At 38.6% G+C, this 13633-nt stretch overlaps 1 protein-coding gene across 3 annotated transcripts in view; it reads left to right on the top strand.

The window, feature by feature from the left end:
- SUPT3H (SPT3 homolog, SAGA and STAGA complex component) overlaps positions 1-13633 on the top strand; it is a 535243-nt gene that overhangs the window by 426966 nt on the left and 94644 nt on the right. The window lies entirely within an intron of this gene.

The following is a 13633-nucleotide window of genomic DNA, read 5'->3' as shown; positions in this document are numbered from 1 at the left end:
TTTTTTAAATGGAGAATTAAAGACTTTATATTTCAACAGCCTAAAGATCGAGTGTGTGTGTGTGTGTGTGTGTGTGTGTGTGTGTGTGTGTGTTTTAATTAAGTGCTCATCTTGTGGCCCTTTTTAAAAAATCTTTATTCATGTTAATAGAACTTTCTCCAAGTCTTTCATTGGTTTGATTTTCAGAAAGTGAGGTTGGACTTAAGACTGAGGGACAGTAGAATTTACTGTTTGGTTTCTTCATAGTCACTTCTGCTTTACTCTACTAAAACAGGGTAGGTACGTATAACATCATACATATATACGTTCGTACGTACATAAGTGTAACGGAGTATGTGTTTTCTCCTGAGAGTGGAATTTACTGTGATCTCTTAATAGAAATCATGATTTCTTCTACATTAGATCATCTCCTTTTTCCCTGTGTTTTAGTTAAAGGGAATGCTTTCTTTCCATTCTTTATTTTCATTAGTTAATTGTATGGATTCTCATTGTGGCAGCAAGCGTGTATTATCAGGAGCTTTTTGTAATGGAAACTATTATTTTCACTTTTGTTTAGAATTTAAAATCTGTCTTCCATATAATGAGAACATGATTTCAGCACTGCTGATGAAAGCTATATATCCTTCTGCATGAATGTGTTTTAGATTATTACAAGTGAAAAGCCGGGGTGAAATCAAGGATCTCGTGTTTTATTTTTTTCTGCATGAGAGGTGAGACTACTTTAGTGATGAGCCAAAAGAAAGATGAAATTGAGAAAAATAGGAGACGACTGGAAGAATTTAAAAACCAAAATTGAAAGAACCGTCTTCTGACAAAGGATTAAACATACCAAGTCCATATTTAAGAGCCAACTAATGGCTAAAAGGTTGAGGCAGTGGAGTGGAGAGGGAAGGAAAAGGAGGCAGTGCTGATAATAATCTAGAAGTAATTAAGGAGTAGCGAGGGGAAGCTGTAGTTTTGAGAAAGAACCTAAAATGGTAACTAAAATAATGGATAAAATTACATAAAGGAACGTGTATTTGATGTAAGGGGAAAATCTCCCAATCATTAAGTCTTTGATATTTCCTCAAAACGAGGTGGTGGCTCCTCCATTCTTCCACATTTTTTATACTTAACTACACTGGACAGATCACTTAACCATCTTGGTTGATGACATCATTTATATGTATGTGTGTGTGTGTGTGTGTGTGTGTGGTACTCTGTTATTCATGTAAGGTTGCTTTGATAATCTAAGATTGTGGTATGTGGTCAGAAAATGCACTCGAAACTAAGTTCAGATACAATTTAAGCTAATTTTTTACCTAATGAACATATAACAATATGATTTTTTAAGTTAATGATCTAATTTTTAAATGCTTAATTTAAATAGATCTGCTAAAATAGAACAAATAAACCATGACCCGGAATGTTCACTTAGCCACTACCAGAACACAGCAAATGGTAAAAGTCATCAGAGAGGGGTACCCGCATTTTTATCACTCTTCAGAAAGGACCCACCTTGAGAGGTCTGCTTCATTCCCTGGAGCTCTAATAATTTGCCCGGTCTGCAGGACTGCACGTCCCCTCTCTATCATCATTCATATGATCAGGGAGATCGAGTTTCATGGCATACATTACAATACATAAATCTGCCCCTTTTTTTTATTGAAGTACCGTTGACACACATTGGTTTCAGGCATACAGCATAGTGATTCAACCTCCCCAAATATCTGCTCATCACAAGTGTAGCTACCATCTGTCACCATGTGACGCTATCATAACATCATTGACTATATTCCCTATGCTGTACCTTTCATAAATCTGCCTTTTAAATTAGTTAAAAATTCTCTTTTAAGTGGGAGAGATTTGCAGCCTGTGTCTCTAACAATATGGCCATCCTGCCCTGTCTCCCACATACCTTCAACTTGCACGAAAGAGGTGCTTCTGATGTTAGGGGATGCTCATGTCTGGTTCCCTGATCCCCACTCCCGGAGATACTACTTCATGCTGCACGAGGGACTCTTTGCTACCTAGACTTCGAGCTGCAACCGGTAAGAAGAAAGGAGGCATGTGGACTGCCTCTGCAGTAACCATAGATTGAGACCTAAATTTTCGTGCAGAAAGGCTGAGCTCAGTTACCTCCAGCACAACATTTCCTGTGTAAACTAAAGTGCTCTTGAACAACTGGTGTCTATGAAACAGAGATTGTCTGTGCCCTCGTCATGCCGAATCTAAAGTGCTTGTCTGGTGTACATGTAGATGTGAGACCTAATTTATAGCATCCACACCTTGATTCACATGTGGCAATTCCCAGGAATTGGAAACTGATTTGGAGAATTAAAATAACAACCAGTAGGTTACACAGAAATTTAATTCCAATATCGACAACACACCAGGAAAAATCTGCTTTTAGTGAGTCACCCTTCTGTCTTCTACTGTATTATGACTTTTGACATACTTTTATACAAAATCACAACTTGATCCATTTCAGAACTGCAATTCGTTGCATCAAGAGTTGTGAGTTCGTCACCTTGGGAATTAGTTGAAACGATAGAAGAACGATTGAAGCCCTGTTAGGTGGAGGTGAGGAAGAAGAGCATAGGCGATGCTTTGCACAACGTAGCTGCTGCCACAGAGAGGAAAGGGGCGGAGGGCCGAAACTTCAGCTCCCTGGCTGTGAGTGCGAGCCTGTGCCGGAGTGACTTGCAAACCACCATCTCCACTCAGCCAGTTAGAGCAGCGCTGTGTTTAGCATATTGGTTTTAGTTGGTAATTGCTTTCTTTTCTGTGTTCTCATTTATCCTCAGTCCTGTGCAGAAGATCAGAGAGAGTATCATACCTAGAGGATTGAAGTATTTTTCTGAGGTTAAGCTATTAATTAGACTAAATGATGGAGCCAGGGCTAAAACTCCCAGCCCCAGAATCGGCTTCCTAAAACACACTTTCGCAGTTGTCCCCACCCCTGTATACCTGACTGTCCGTATACACATACTAAAGAACGTTTTAAAAAACTAATCCTACTTTTTGCCTATTGTTTATTTTTCCTATAATTCTGAAAATCACTTCAGAATCTGTGATTCGTAGTCGTTATTTTAGAGTACGTATGCATCCCCAGATGTCCTGAGTGACTTTGACGCTTGTCATCTTATGTCGTCCTTGCACTCGGAGTAGCTGGTATTTACGGAAGTTACACCGTGTGGTGTTTGTTGTGCCGAGAGCCAAATGACCATGGTTTTGATCCCAGCTCCGCCACCTACCAGCTAAGAAGCTTTCAGGAAGTTTCTTAACCTTTCATTGATTCAGTTTCATCCGTAAAATAGATGTAATAATAGAACATATCTTGTGATCGAATTTAAGGAATACTGTGAACTTGACGTGTGATAAGCTCTTTTTGCTTGTTTCTGTTTCAAATTTTTATTTAAATTCTAGTTAGTTAACATATAGTGTAATATTGGTTTCAAGAGTAGAATTTAATGATTCATCTCTTACATATAACACCCAGTGCTCATCCCAACAAGTGCCCTCCTTAATGTCCATCACCCATTTAACCCACGCCTCCACCCACCTCCCCTCCAGCCACCCTCAGTTTGTTCTCTGTCATTAACAGTCTTTTTCCTGGTTTGCCTCTCTTTTTTCCCCCCTATATTCATCTGTTTTGTTTCTTAAATTCTGCACATGAGTGAAATTATATGATATTTGTCTTTCTCTGACTGGCTTGTTTCACTTAGCATAATACACTCTAGTGCTATCCATGTTGTTGCAAATGGCAAGATTTCATTCTTTTGATGGCTGAATAGTATTCCATTGTGTATATACACCACATCTTCTTCATCCACTCATCAATGAACATTTTGGCTCTTTCCATCATTTGGCTGTTACTGAGGGTGCTCTATAAACATCGTGCCGCATGTGTCCCTTGAAATCAGTATTTTTGTATCTTTTGGGTAAATACTTAGTAGCGCAACTGCTGGGTCATAGGGTAATTCTATTTTTAACTTTTTGCGGAACCTCCATACTGTTTTCCAGAGTGGCTGTACCAGTTTGCATTCCCACCGTCAATGTAAGAAGGTTCCCCTTTCTCCACATCCTCACCAACATCTGCTGATTCCTGCGGTATTGATTTTAGCCATTCTGACAGGTGTGAGGTGGTATCTCATTGCAGTTTTGATTCGCATTTCCCTGATGATGAGTGATGTTGAGCATCTTTTCATGTGTCTGTTGGCCATCTGCATGTCATCTTCGGAAAAATGTCTGTTCATGTCTTCTGCCCATTTCTTAACTGGATAATTTGTTTTTTGGGTGACATGTGATAAGCTCTTAATAAATTAATACTAATAATAGTGGAAGTAGTAGCAACAGTAGTAGCCGTAGTATATTTTCTAAAAGGTCTCAAATAGGAATGCAAACAGAATGAAAGAGAAACCACTCCCCCACCACCCAGCCATACAGATACACACATACACACAGAGGCTTCACTTTGTAATCCCAGAAGAAACTGAAACTTGAATAATAATGTGATTTCTTATCAGACTAATGGTTTTTTATTTAAAATTTAAATACCATTTAAAGATGATTGTTCCTGAGAATAAATGTGTTCATTTTTACTTTGGGGATTGGTAATGGTTGAAGAACATTAATGGATTTTTATCACATTATCACCTTAAAAATAAGGTCTCAGGAACTGAATGTACGTAGTTACTGCTCCGTTTTTGCATACTAGCTAGATTTTGCATACTAGCTAGATTTTGCATACTAGCTCTTATGAAACAGAAATCTGAAGGAAAAAAATGGCATGGTCTCAAATTTATAAAGCTTCATCAAAATCAGTTTGTATATTTGTGTAAGTTATTGAAAAAATTTCAGAGACTGATGAGTATATCAGAGTTGGTGATAATTTTTTAAATAAATTATTTCCTCTTTTTTTTTCTCACATCCTTTGAAAAATGCCTCTGTCTTCATGAAAGAAAACGTTGGGAGAAAGTTGCTTTCTACCTAGACTTGTTTCTCAGAGTTGAGTACCTGGTACTTCCCTTGCGCATCCACACGTCCATTGGAAAACAGTTCTATCTTCGTGAAGAAAGATGTTGCTTGATAGAAGCTTCCCTTTTTTATTATTATTATGTTCAGTTAGCCAACATATGGTACATCACTAGTTTTTGATGTAGTGTTCAACGATTCATTAGTCGCGTATAACACCGGTGCTCGTCACAACACCTCCTTAATGCCCATCACATGGTTACCCCATACCCCACAACCCCCTTCTGTAACTCTCAGCTTATTTCCCAGAGTCCAGAGTCTCTCATGGTTTGTCTCCCTTTCTGATTTCTTCCCATTCAGTTTTCCCTCCCTTCCCATGTGGTACTCCGTTCTATTCCTTATGTTCCATATATGAGTGAAACCGTATGATAATTGTCTTTCTCTGCTTGGCTTATTTCACTTAGCATAATCTCCTCCGGTTCCATCCATGTTGATGTAAATGGTAGGTATTCATCCTTTCTGATGGCTGAGTAATATTCCATTGTATATATATGTACCACATCATCTTTATTCATTCATCCATTGAAGGGCATCCAGGCTCCTTCCACAGTTTGGCTATTGTGGACGTTGCTGCTATGAACATTGGGGTGCATGTACCCCTTCTTTTCATTATATCTGTATCTTTGGGGTAAATACCTAGTAGTGCAGTTGCTAGGTCGTAGGGTAGTTCTATTTTTAATGTCTTGAGGAACCTCCATACTGTTTTCCAGAATGACTGCACCAGCTTGCATTCGCACCAACAGTGTAAGAGGGTTCCCCTTTCTCCACATCCTCACCGACATTTGTTGTTTCCTGTCTTGTTAATTTTTGCCATTCTAACTGGTGTAAGGTGGTATCTCATTGCGGTTTTGATTTGTATTTCCTGATAGCTAGTGATGTTAAACATTTTTTCATGTGTCTGTTAGCCATCCGTATGTCTTCTTTGGAGAAGTGTCTGTTCATGTCTCAATTTTTAAATTTTTTTTCATTTTACTAATTTCTTCATTTCTTTAGTAATTTTTTTGTTTACTGAAAGTAGTCTGGTATGTTAGAAAATTAAGAAAATATAGATAGAATAGTAAAGGATAAATAAAACTTACTTAAAATGCCCCCAATAAAAGGGACAGCAAAAGCTTTAAATGAATTATCCTATCAGAAAATTAATTGGTATCAGAAAATTAACTGGTATTTAATTGTTTGAAGAGCATTTTCTTCTCTCAGCCTAAAAATTGAAATGCTTTTGGTAATGGTTTTTTTAAAAATATTCTGAGAATTTACTTGTGCACATTTAGAAGGAAAAAGCATTTAAAATTTTTGTGAATGAAATGTTTTCAAGGAAAATATTCCAAAGGGTAACCTGGTGTACTGATTGTTTATCATACAGAAGAAGGTCAGACATGTGTTTTATCTAGATGCTCTCTGTTTGCCAGCAGTGGATGGTGCCCATGGTTCTTACTCTGAGGCTCAATCCCAGCTCTCGATGGGAAGTGCTCTAAATGGCTGATATGAAATCAGGTGTATAATTTTGAAAGCCAGAAAAAGGAAACTCTGTTCACTGGGTGCGATGACATAATCCACTGTGTAACGCCTAAATCTATTTTGGCTTCTCCTGAGTGATATTCACCTCAAAAAATATGTTAAGCCCCCTGAGCTTGCATGTTATCAGGTGATTTTCTATTGAACTGGAATAGCAAGACAATAAAGTTGCTTATGTAAGCGTGGTCGCTAACCGATACAGCATCCCTAGAAGCGAGTCATGCTTCAGTGTCCATTCAGCTGCCTTCGATTCTCAGACAGAATCACGGTATTTGAAAGCTGGCTAAGATTTGCGAAAGCCAGTGAGTCTCCGCCTCGGAGAAACTTCACAGTGAACCCAGAGGCACCTTATGAGTGAGCGACAGGGCTGACCCTGGAATCTAGCCTCGCCACTCTCAGTTGACTGCTCTTCCACTGCCATTGACTTTGATGTGGGGAGATCTACTACAGGGGCCAGGGATGCTCTCCTATCCTTGGTTCTTGAGGATGTTGGAAATAAACACAGAGGTATCGAAAATAGGAAATTTCCTCTTGGAATTCTTCACATTAGGCTTTTAAAAACAAAAGCAGCAGAGCAGATTGCTTTGACTGTTTCGACCTAGACTTTCACATTCATGAATAATTCTTACATCATGATTACATTAGATTTGCTGGCATTTTATTTGTTCAACCTGGAGAATGAAATGTCACAAAATATTAGAATAATTTTCAAATGTAAATACCAAGGATAAATTGGGTAAGAATTCTTAAATATTTGTGTGTTTGACTGGAAACAAAAATCTCCTCAATAAATTTTCTGGAAGTACTAAATCTCTCCTTATAGATTGGAGTCACATACATTTTTATACTTGTGGGCTACTGATTCTCAGAAATAAATTAACATCTGTCATATTTCTCATATAAGAATAACCCGAAAGTCCGTGTTCTTCAGACTAAACCGTGAAACACTTAATGTAGTTGTTTTTAATTTTGGAACTGGGTGATTCCAGTGATGAAATTCATTATGTCAAATTGTATGAAATTGCAGTTTCTCCAGGTGAAAAACAGTTGAATATCAGAAATTGTGTATGGTTCAACTAACACAATGTTCAGTTTAGGATTAGTTAGGGAGAGAATGTTTGAAATGTAGGAATAAAGTAGTTGGAAGAGTTCGGCAGAGAAAATCATTAGAATCTGAAACGAGTGTTGGTTGACCAGATAACAATTTGTGTAATATTTTAGAAGAAACTTTTCACTTGCATTATGTTATTTATCCTCACAACACAGCAAGATGAGTGTTAATTATCCCCACTTTCTAGATAGGAAAACTGAGACTTAGAGAAAAATTAGGTAACTAGCTTAAAGTTACGTAGTAAGTACTAGAGCTCTATCTATGGACAGGAATATTCTGTGGTTCCCTGGGACCATGGGCTTCAGTGAATTCTCACTAACCCTACTCATTAAACATCCTCTTTGCAGAATGGTCTCTGTTCCTAACTCTTTAAGTGGTCTTCTCCTGAAAACACGAGATCATATTTTCTAAACTACATTGTGTAGAAGACAAGTGTTCCAAGAGGTTAAAAGATGTTCCACTAGAAAAGGGTTTCTTCATAAAATATTTCAAAAAATCTGTGTCTAGAAGATGCAGTCTTAAAATCTCATTCATTAAGAAAAGTGAAGATGTTTCAAAAACAAAATTACAGGTGACATTGTAATATTATATCCATCACAGTGTCCACTTTACATTTTCTTTTATTTACTCAGCATTGATAAGTTTCGATTCACAAATATGGCAGTTTTTACTAATGTTCTGCACAGGCCTGCAATAGTCTTGGCCCAAAAGAAAAATAGTTAGAATTTTTTGCTTAAAAGTTATTAAACTAACAACACCTAACAAGCGCTCACATTTTTAAACTGATAATGTTTAAAGGAGACTAATACATGGATTTCTAATCCAGGGTAATTCTTCATGGATTTCTGGAAAATATTTTTTAAGGTTTCCTAAGACATGATAAGCAGCTCAGTGTCGTAAAGAACATCTCAGTCACCTGACGACCCTTCTCTCACAAATATTTACTTAAAGTTTCAGGGTCAAATTTATTTTCCCTTTGCCCATTGAATCCAAATTTGGTGAACTTCATTAATGAAACTATTTCTGCTATTGCAAGTATAGCATCATAATTCTGTATTGCCAGAGAGGTGGCACAGTCCCATTATATCGTAAAAGCTGTTCAGTTGATATTTTTAATGATTTTTTATTATATTAGTCACCATACAGTACATGTTTAGTTAATTTTTTTAATCATCAGACAGAAAGGTAAGAGAAGGAAAGCAAGATCTCTCATTTGAACCCCTCTGTCTACAGCAATACCTTTAAGTTGGGGCAGCCAGCGAATTTGTTTATAAGGACTTATCTAGTTCCAATTTGAAAATTGTGCTATCATTAACAACTAGTCTGTCTCTACAGTAAAGAGTTATTATTCAGACACATTTTGCTTTTTTCTGCCTTCAGTTCTATGTCAGCAGTAAAGACCTCGAATTTGGTTCAGCATGCGGTACAGATCCTGCGGTGATGTACGCAAACTTGCACAGCTATATATTAGAATATTTATCTGGTCTACTAAATAAATAAATAAAAATAAATAAATAAAACTAACAAGCCCAAATTCCAAGACATAACTTGGTAATCAACAAAACATTTATAAGAAGTTCAAATATAAAGCATGAGGTGACAGAAACTTTATTTCAAGTAGCACAGAAATCGTAAATGGACATTCAAATCAAACATCATGAGGCCCCTGGCAATCCTTCAGAGAATCCTAGAGATTTCAGGAACACAGCTTGAAAAGGAGAAAAGCAGTATTCTCTAAAGGGGGAGGGGGGGGAATGTTCAAGGTAGAGCCTAACCAGCCCTGTGTATTTTTTCCAAGTTTGTGTCCTTCAAGGACTTTTAAAATTTGAAGTAGTTTAAGAAGTTAATGTATCTCTATTGTAAAAGGAACGCTGTATCTTAGATAATAGGGGAAGAATTCAAACATGAATGCAAGAAAAGAGGAACAATTGACAACAAAAGAGAAACTGAGCAGAATATTCTAAAAGGACCAGATCTTGAGATTTGACTGTGTTATTGTAGTTTCTAGGTTTTTGCAGTCTTCTGAGGGAATGGAGAGAGAATGGGAAAATATTTAGAGTGACTCCCAAAAGGAAATTATTCTTTCTTTAAAAAAAAAAAAATCAGGATTCTTTTAACTCATAAATTCATGAAAGCAGCAAAAGGATTAGCTGGGAGGAACTAACCTCAGCTGAGATATTTCTAAACTTAAAAATTATACTCTAAAAATAGCAAGAATCTTCTTTTAAGTCTGTGAATAAATAAGAAGATTACATATATGGAATTAGACATCCAGCCTCAATAAATTAAGTTGTTCGTGTTCACCTAGCAAAAATACTATTTAAATTTTCAGTTAGTATTTTATATCTGACTGGGTGAATATTAAAAAAGAGCACATTGGTTTTATTAAAATATATTGCTTATTGACCATTGCCAGAAACATCTAACATTCATAAGTGTGTTTTGTTTAAGTGAAACATTTGTGTACTGTTTAATTGATAGTGTGACAAAAATGCCCTCCCACAGCCATGATGAGAGCCTGTTGAACTGGAGATGATTTACTTTTTGATGATTTCTTAAATAGTGTTACATACTTTAGTCTCACAAATATAATCATTGAACTGTCATTTAATTTACTGATGTAGTTGCAGAGTTAATCCCACAACATAATAAGTGGATTGTTTTAAGTGGAGAATTTACACCTTCCCAAAATGAAACTGATACCTAGCTTTTCTTGTACCCAACGTGTATTTGGAGCTATATCCAAGGTCGGAAAAATATGCAGGAAAAAAATAATTACACCTTGTTTTCCTGACTGGTGTTTTAATTATGATTTGATTTAAACCAAATCCCCTAGGCTATGTATGCACAGATCAAATATTCCACCCCCACACACTGCCTCTGCATGACCCCAAGCTGTGAGAAGAGAAAATTCACGGCCCATATGTCAGTCAGATGTTAATTCTTGCCCTGGCACCTGGATAGGCTCTCCCACCTGATTGGAGTGCCTTCGCAGTTCTGGGCATCTACCCAAAATGTGGAGTAGGCTCTCCAGATCTGGAAATATTTTGCCTGATTAGTTGGCAGAGGTCATGAGGGCAGAGCCCAGTGTCAGGCTCTGAATTTGCCCAGGTGCATTCAAGGTGACAGTTGGGCAGCTGTGCCCCTGATGGAAATACCAGGGAGGGAGTCTTTGAGTTAACTCTCTGGCTCCAGAAGTTCACAGCCTGGCCTACAGGTTCCTGTCAATTCCAATTCAAACACTCGTGCAGGTTTTATAGTTTCCAGTAGAGAAGTTAGAAACTACATTTCTGGCTCTGAGTTAATTCTTCCTTCCCGATCTAACCTAAAACACCTATGCCTGTATTCTAGACTAATTAAGTAAGAGCCTAATAAGTAAGTTATAGTTGACAAGCACTTCTCATCCAAGCAAGCCTTCAGTGTTTTAAAGGGGTTTGGGGAGAGAGAAGAACAGAAGAGAAGAGGAGAAGGGAAGGGAAGAGAGGAGAAAACTAGCCTGGGCTCTACACTGTGCTTTTCTCTGAATCTCACTGTCTGAAGAAGACAGTAATAGGGTTGATCCTCATTTGGGTAAACTACCTTCAGTTTCTGATGGCAAGCTATATCTTTCACTCACACAACCAGCTCACAAATGGTTAAAGTTAAAAAAAAATGAATAAGGAGGTAAGGCAAGACTCGGTACTACTACTACGAGTCCATCTGTCACCCACCACTGCTGGAAAACCAATTCAAAGCACACACCTTCCTGCTAGGGTGACAGCACATTTCACATACAAAGGACAGCACCTGCCTTCTGAGTTCGGACGAAGTAAAAACAGTCCATTTGGCAAAATCCATATTTGTACAATTGAACTTCTTACCATTGAGAAGTGGAAGGACCAGTGTTAACGTCCCTACATGTCCACAGACCCCAACAGCTCTGATATCTCCATTTATTAATTCAATAAACACTTCCCAAGTATTGCGTTAGAAATCTGTTGAAGTGAGGGTATGGAACATGGAGATAATTGGGTGTTCAACGCAGCAAAGGAGACGTGCATGTGACTGGTGCTGTAACCAAAGTTTGGACAAGGTGCTTCGGGTACAGAGAAGGAAGGCACAATCTGCCTGAGGAAGTCAGGGAAGCTTTGTGGGGCCAATAACATTTGAACCGAGCTTATGAAACAGAGCTAGGGGAAAAGAGTACGAATTTTGAAAAGATAATTCAGGTAGAAAAAAGAGCGGGGGCGGGGGGCAGCTGGGTGGCTCAGGCGGTTAAGCGTCTGCCTTTGGCTCAGGTCATGATCCCAGGGTCCTGGGATTGAGCCCCACATCAGGCTCCCTGCTCAGCAGGGAGTCTGCTTGTCCCTCTCTTCTCCCCTTGTGCTCTCTCTCGCTCTCTCAAATAAATAAATAAATACATAAATAAATAAATAAAATCTGTAAAAAAGAAAGAAAAAGAGCAGGAATAAAATGGGCTGGGGGGCGAAGATAGATGTATGACAGCAGTACGACTGTTTAAGCAGAGTTGAGGAACCAAGTCTGGAGTACCTTGAGGGAAGATGAAGCCTCAAAGGTGGGGTGATGACAGTTTGAGGACTTTGAATTCCAAGCCAGTTTAGCTAGACTTTATGATGTAGGCCAACACTTACCTAACCGTGCTCTGCAGAAACCCCAGATTACTGTGCAGGCATTGTGCAAGGAAGAAGGCATTTCCTCTAAGTAATGCCGACGAATTTTCATCTCTGATACACATTGGGTTCTCAGGAAGATTTCGTTTGGAAATTTTCTTTTTAATCACTGATATGGTCACCAAGGGGCTATTTGAGAGTTTGGGAGCAAGGGGTTGATACAAATAGATCCACATGTTAGAAAAATAACTCAGACGAGGATGTAGAGGAGGGGCCAGGGTAGGGGGTAGAAGAGGCACGGGGGCCAATTAGGTGACCCGCGCAGTGTTGTAAGCAAGAAGCCAGAGAAGCCTCTGCTAAGACAATGGCATTAACACCAGAGGAGAGAGCATCTACGCAAGAGATATTTGGCATCAGTAAGTAGAGCAAGAGCCAAGTGAAAAAAGAATAGAAGATGACACGTTTAGGGGCGCCTGGGTGGCACAGCGGTTAAGCATCTGCCTTCGGCTCAGGGCGTGATCCCAGCGTTCTGGGATCGAGCCCCACATCAGGCTCCTCCGCTATGAGCCTGCTTCTTCCTCTCCCACTCCCCCTGCTTGTGTTCCCTCTCTCGCTGGCTGTCTCTCTCTGTCAAATAAATAAATAAAATCTTAAAAAAAAAAAAGATGACACGTTTATAACTTAGGTCAGTGCACAAAACAGACAAAAAATATTCTCAGGAACAAGTGCTCAGTTGCTTGTTTACAAAGAATTTGCATGAAGTTTAAAGATTCCACAAGGAAATTAATCTCAGGGGGCTTTCTGGAGGGTGAGTGGGGAGCTCAATGCATAGACCACCTGAACTTAAAAAATGAAATAAAATAAGAAAGACAGTCTAGCTTGCTGTTTGAACTTCTGGGAGTGTATGTATATATATATATATATATATATATATATATATATATATATATATATATATATGACCAGGAAGCCCCACATATTATTATGCCTTTTTGATGAACAAATTGACTTTCTAAGCCATTAATGAATTTGGTCGTGCATTCCTGAAGGATGGCTATAACCAGATTTCACAGATTTTTGTCATCATTAAAGCCATGCTTGCAACAGTTTTGCGCTATTGTCAGTTGCAACGCATCGTTTTTCTAAACTTTGATTCGCGGTTTTCAGCTCTGTGTGAACCCCTCATCTCTACCACCACCCACACCCCCAAAGTAGAAATTGTAAGGAAGGAGAGCGGCACTGACTCAGACACCGGGTTTTCAAGGACTGATGGAGTGATACGCTGCTCGCGTGTTTCCCCCCGCTTCACAGAAATCGCGAGGACGCAGCGCAGCCTTGCCCACACAGCTGCTCCACGTCCGCGAGCACTTCCAGGCTATAA

The sequence above is a fragment of the Ursus arctos genome, unplaced genomic scaffold, assembly GCF_023065955.2.
Source record: "Ursus arctos isolate Adak ecotype North America unplaced genomic scaffold, UrsArc2.0 scaffold_29, whole genome shotgun sequence".
In the NCBI taxonomy this organism is placed as follows: Eukaryota; Metazoa; Chordata; class Mammalia; order Carnivora; family Ursidae; genus Ursus; species Ursus arctos.
The sequence above is the reverse complement of the archived record's forward strand: the minus strand, read 5'-3'. Positions and strand labels throughout refer to the sequence as shown.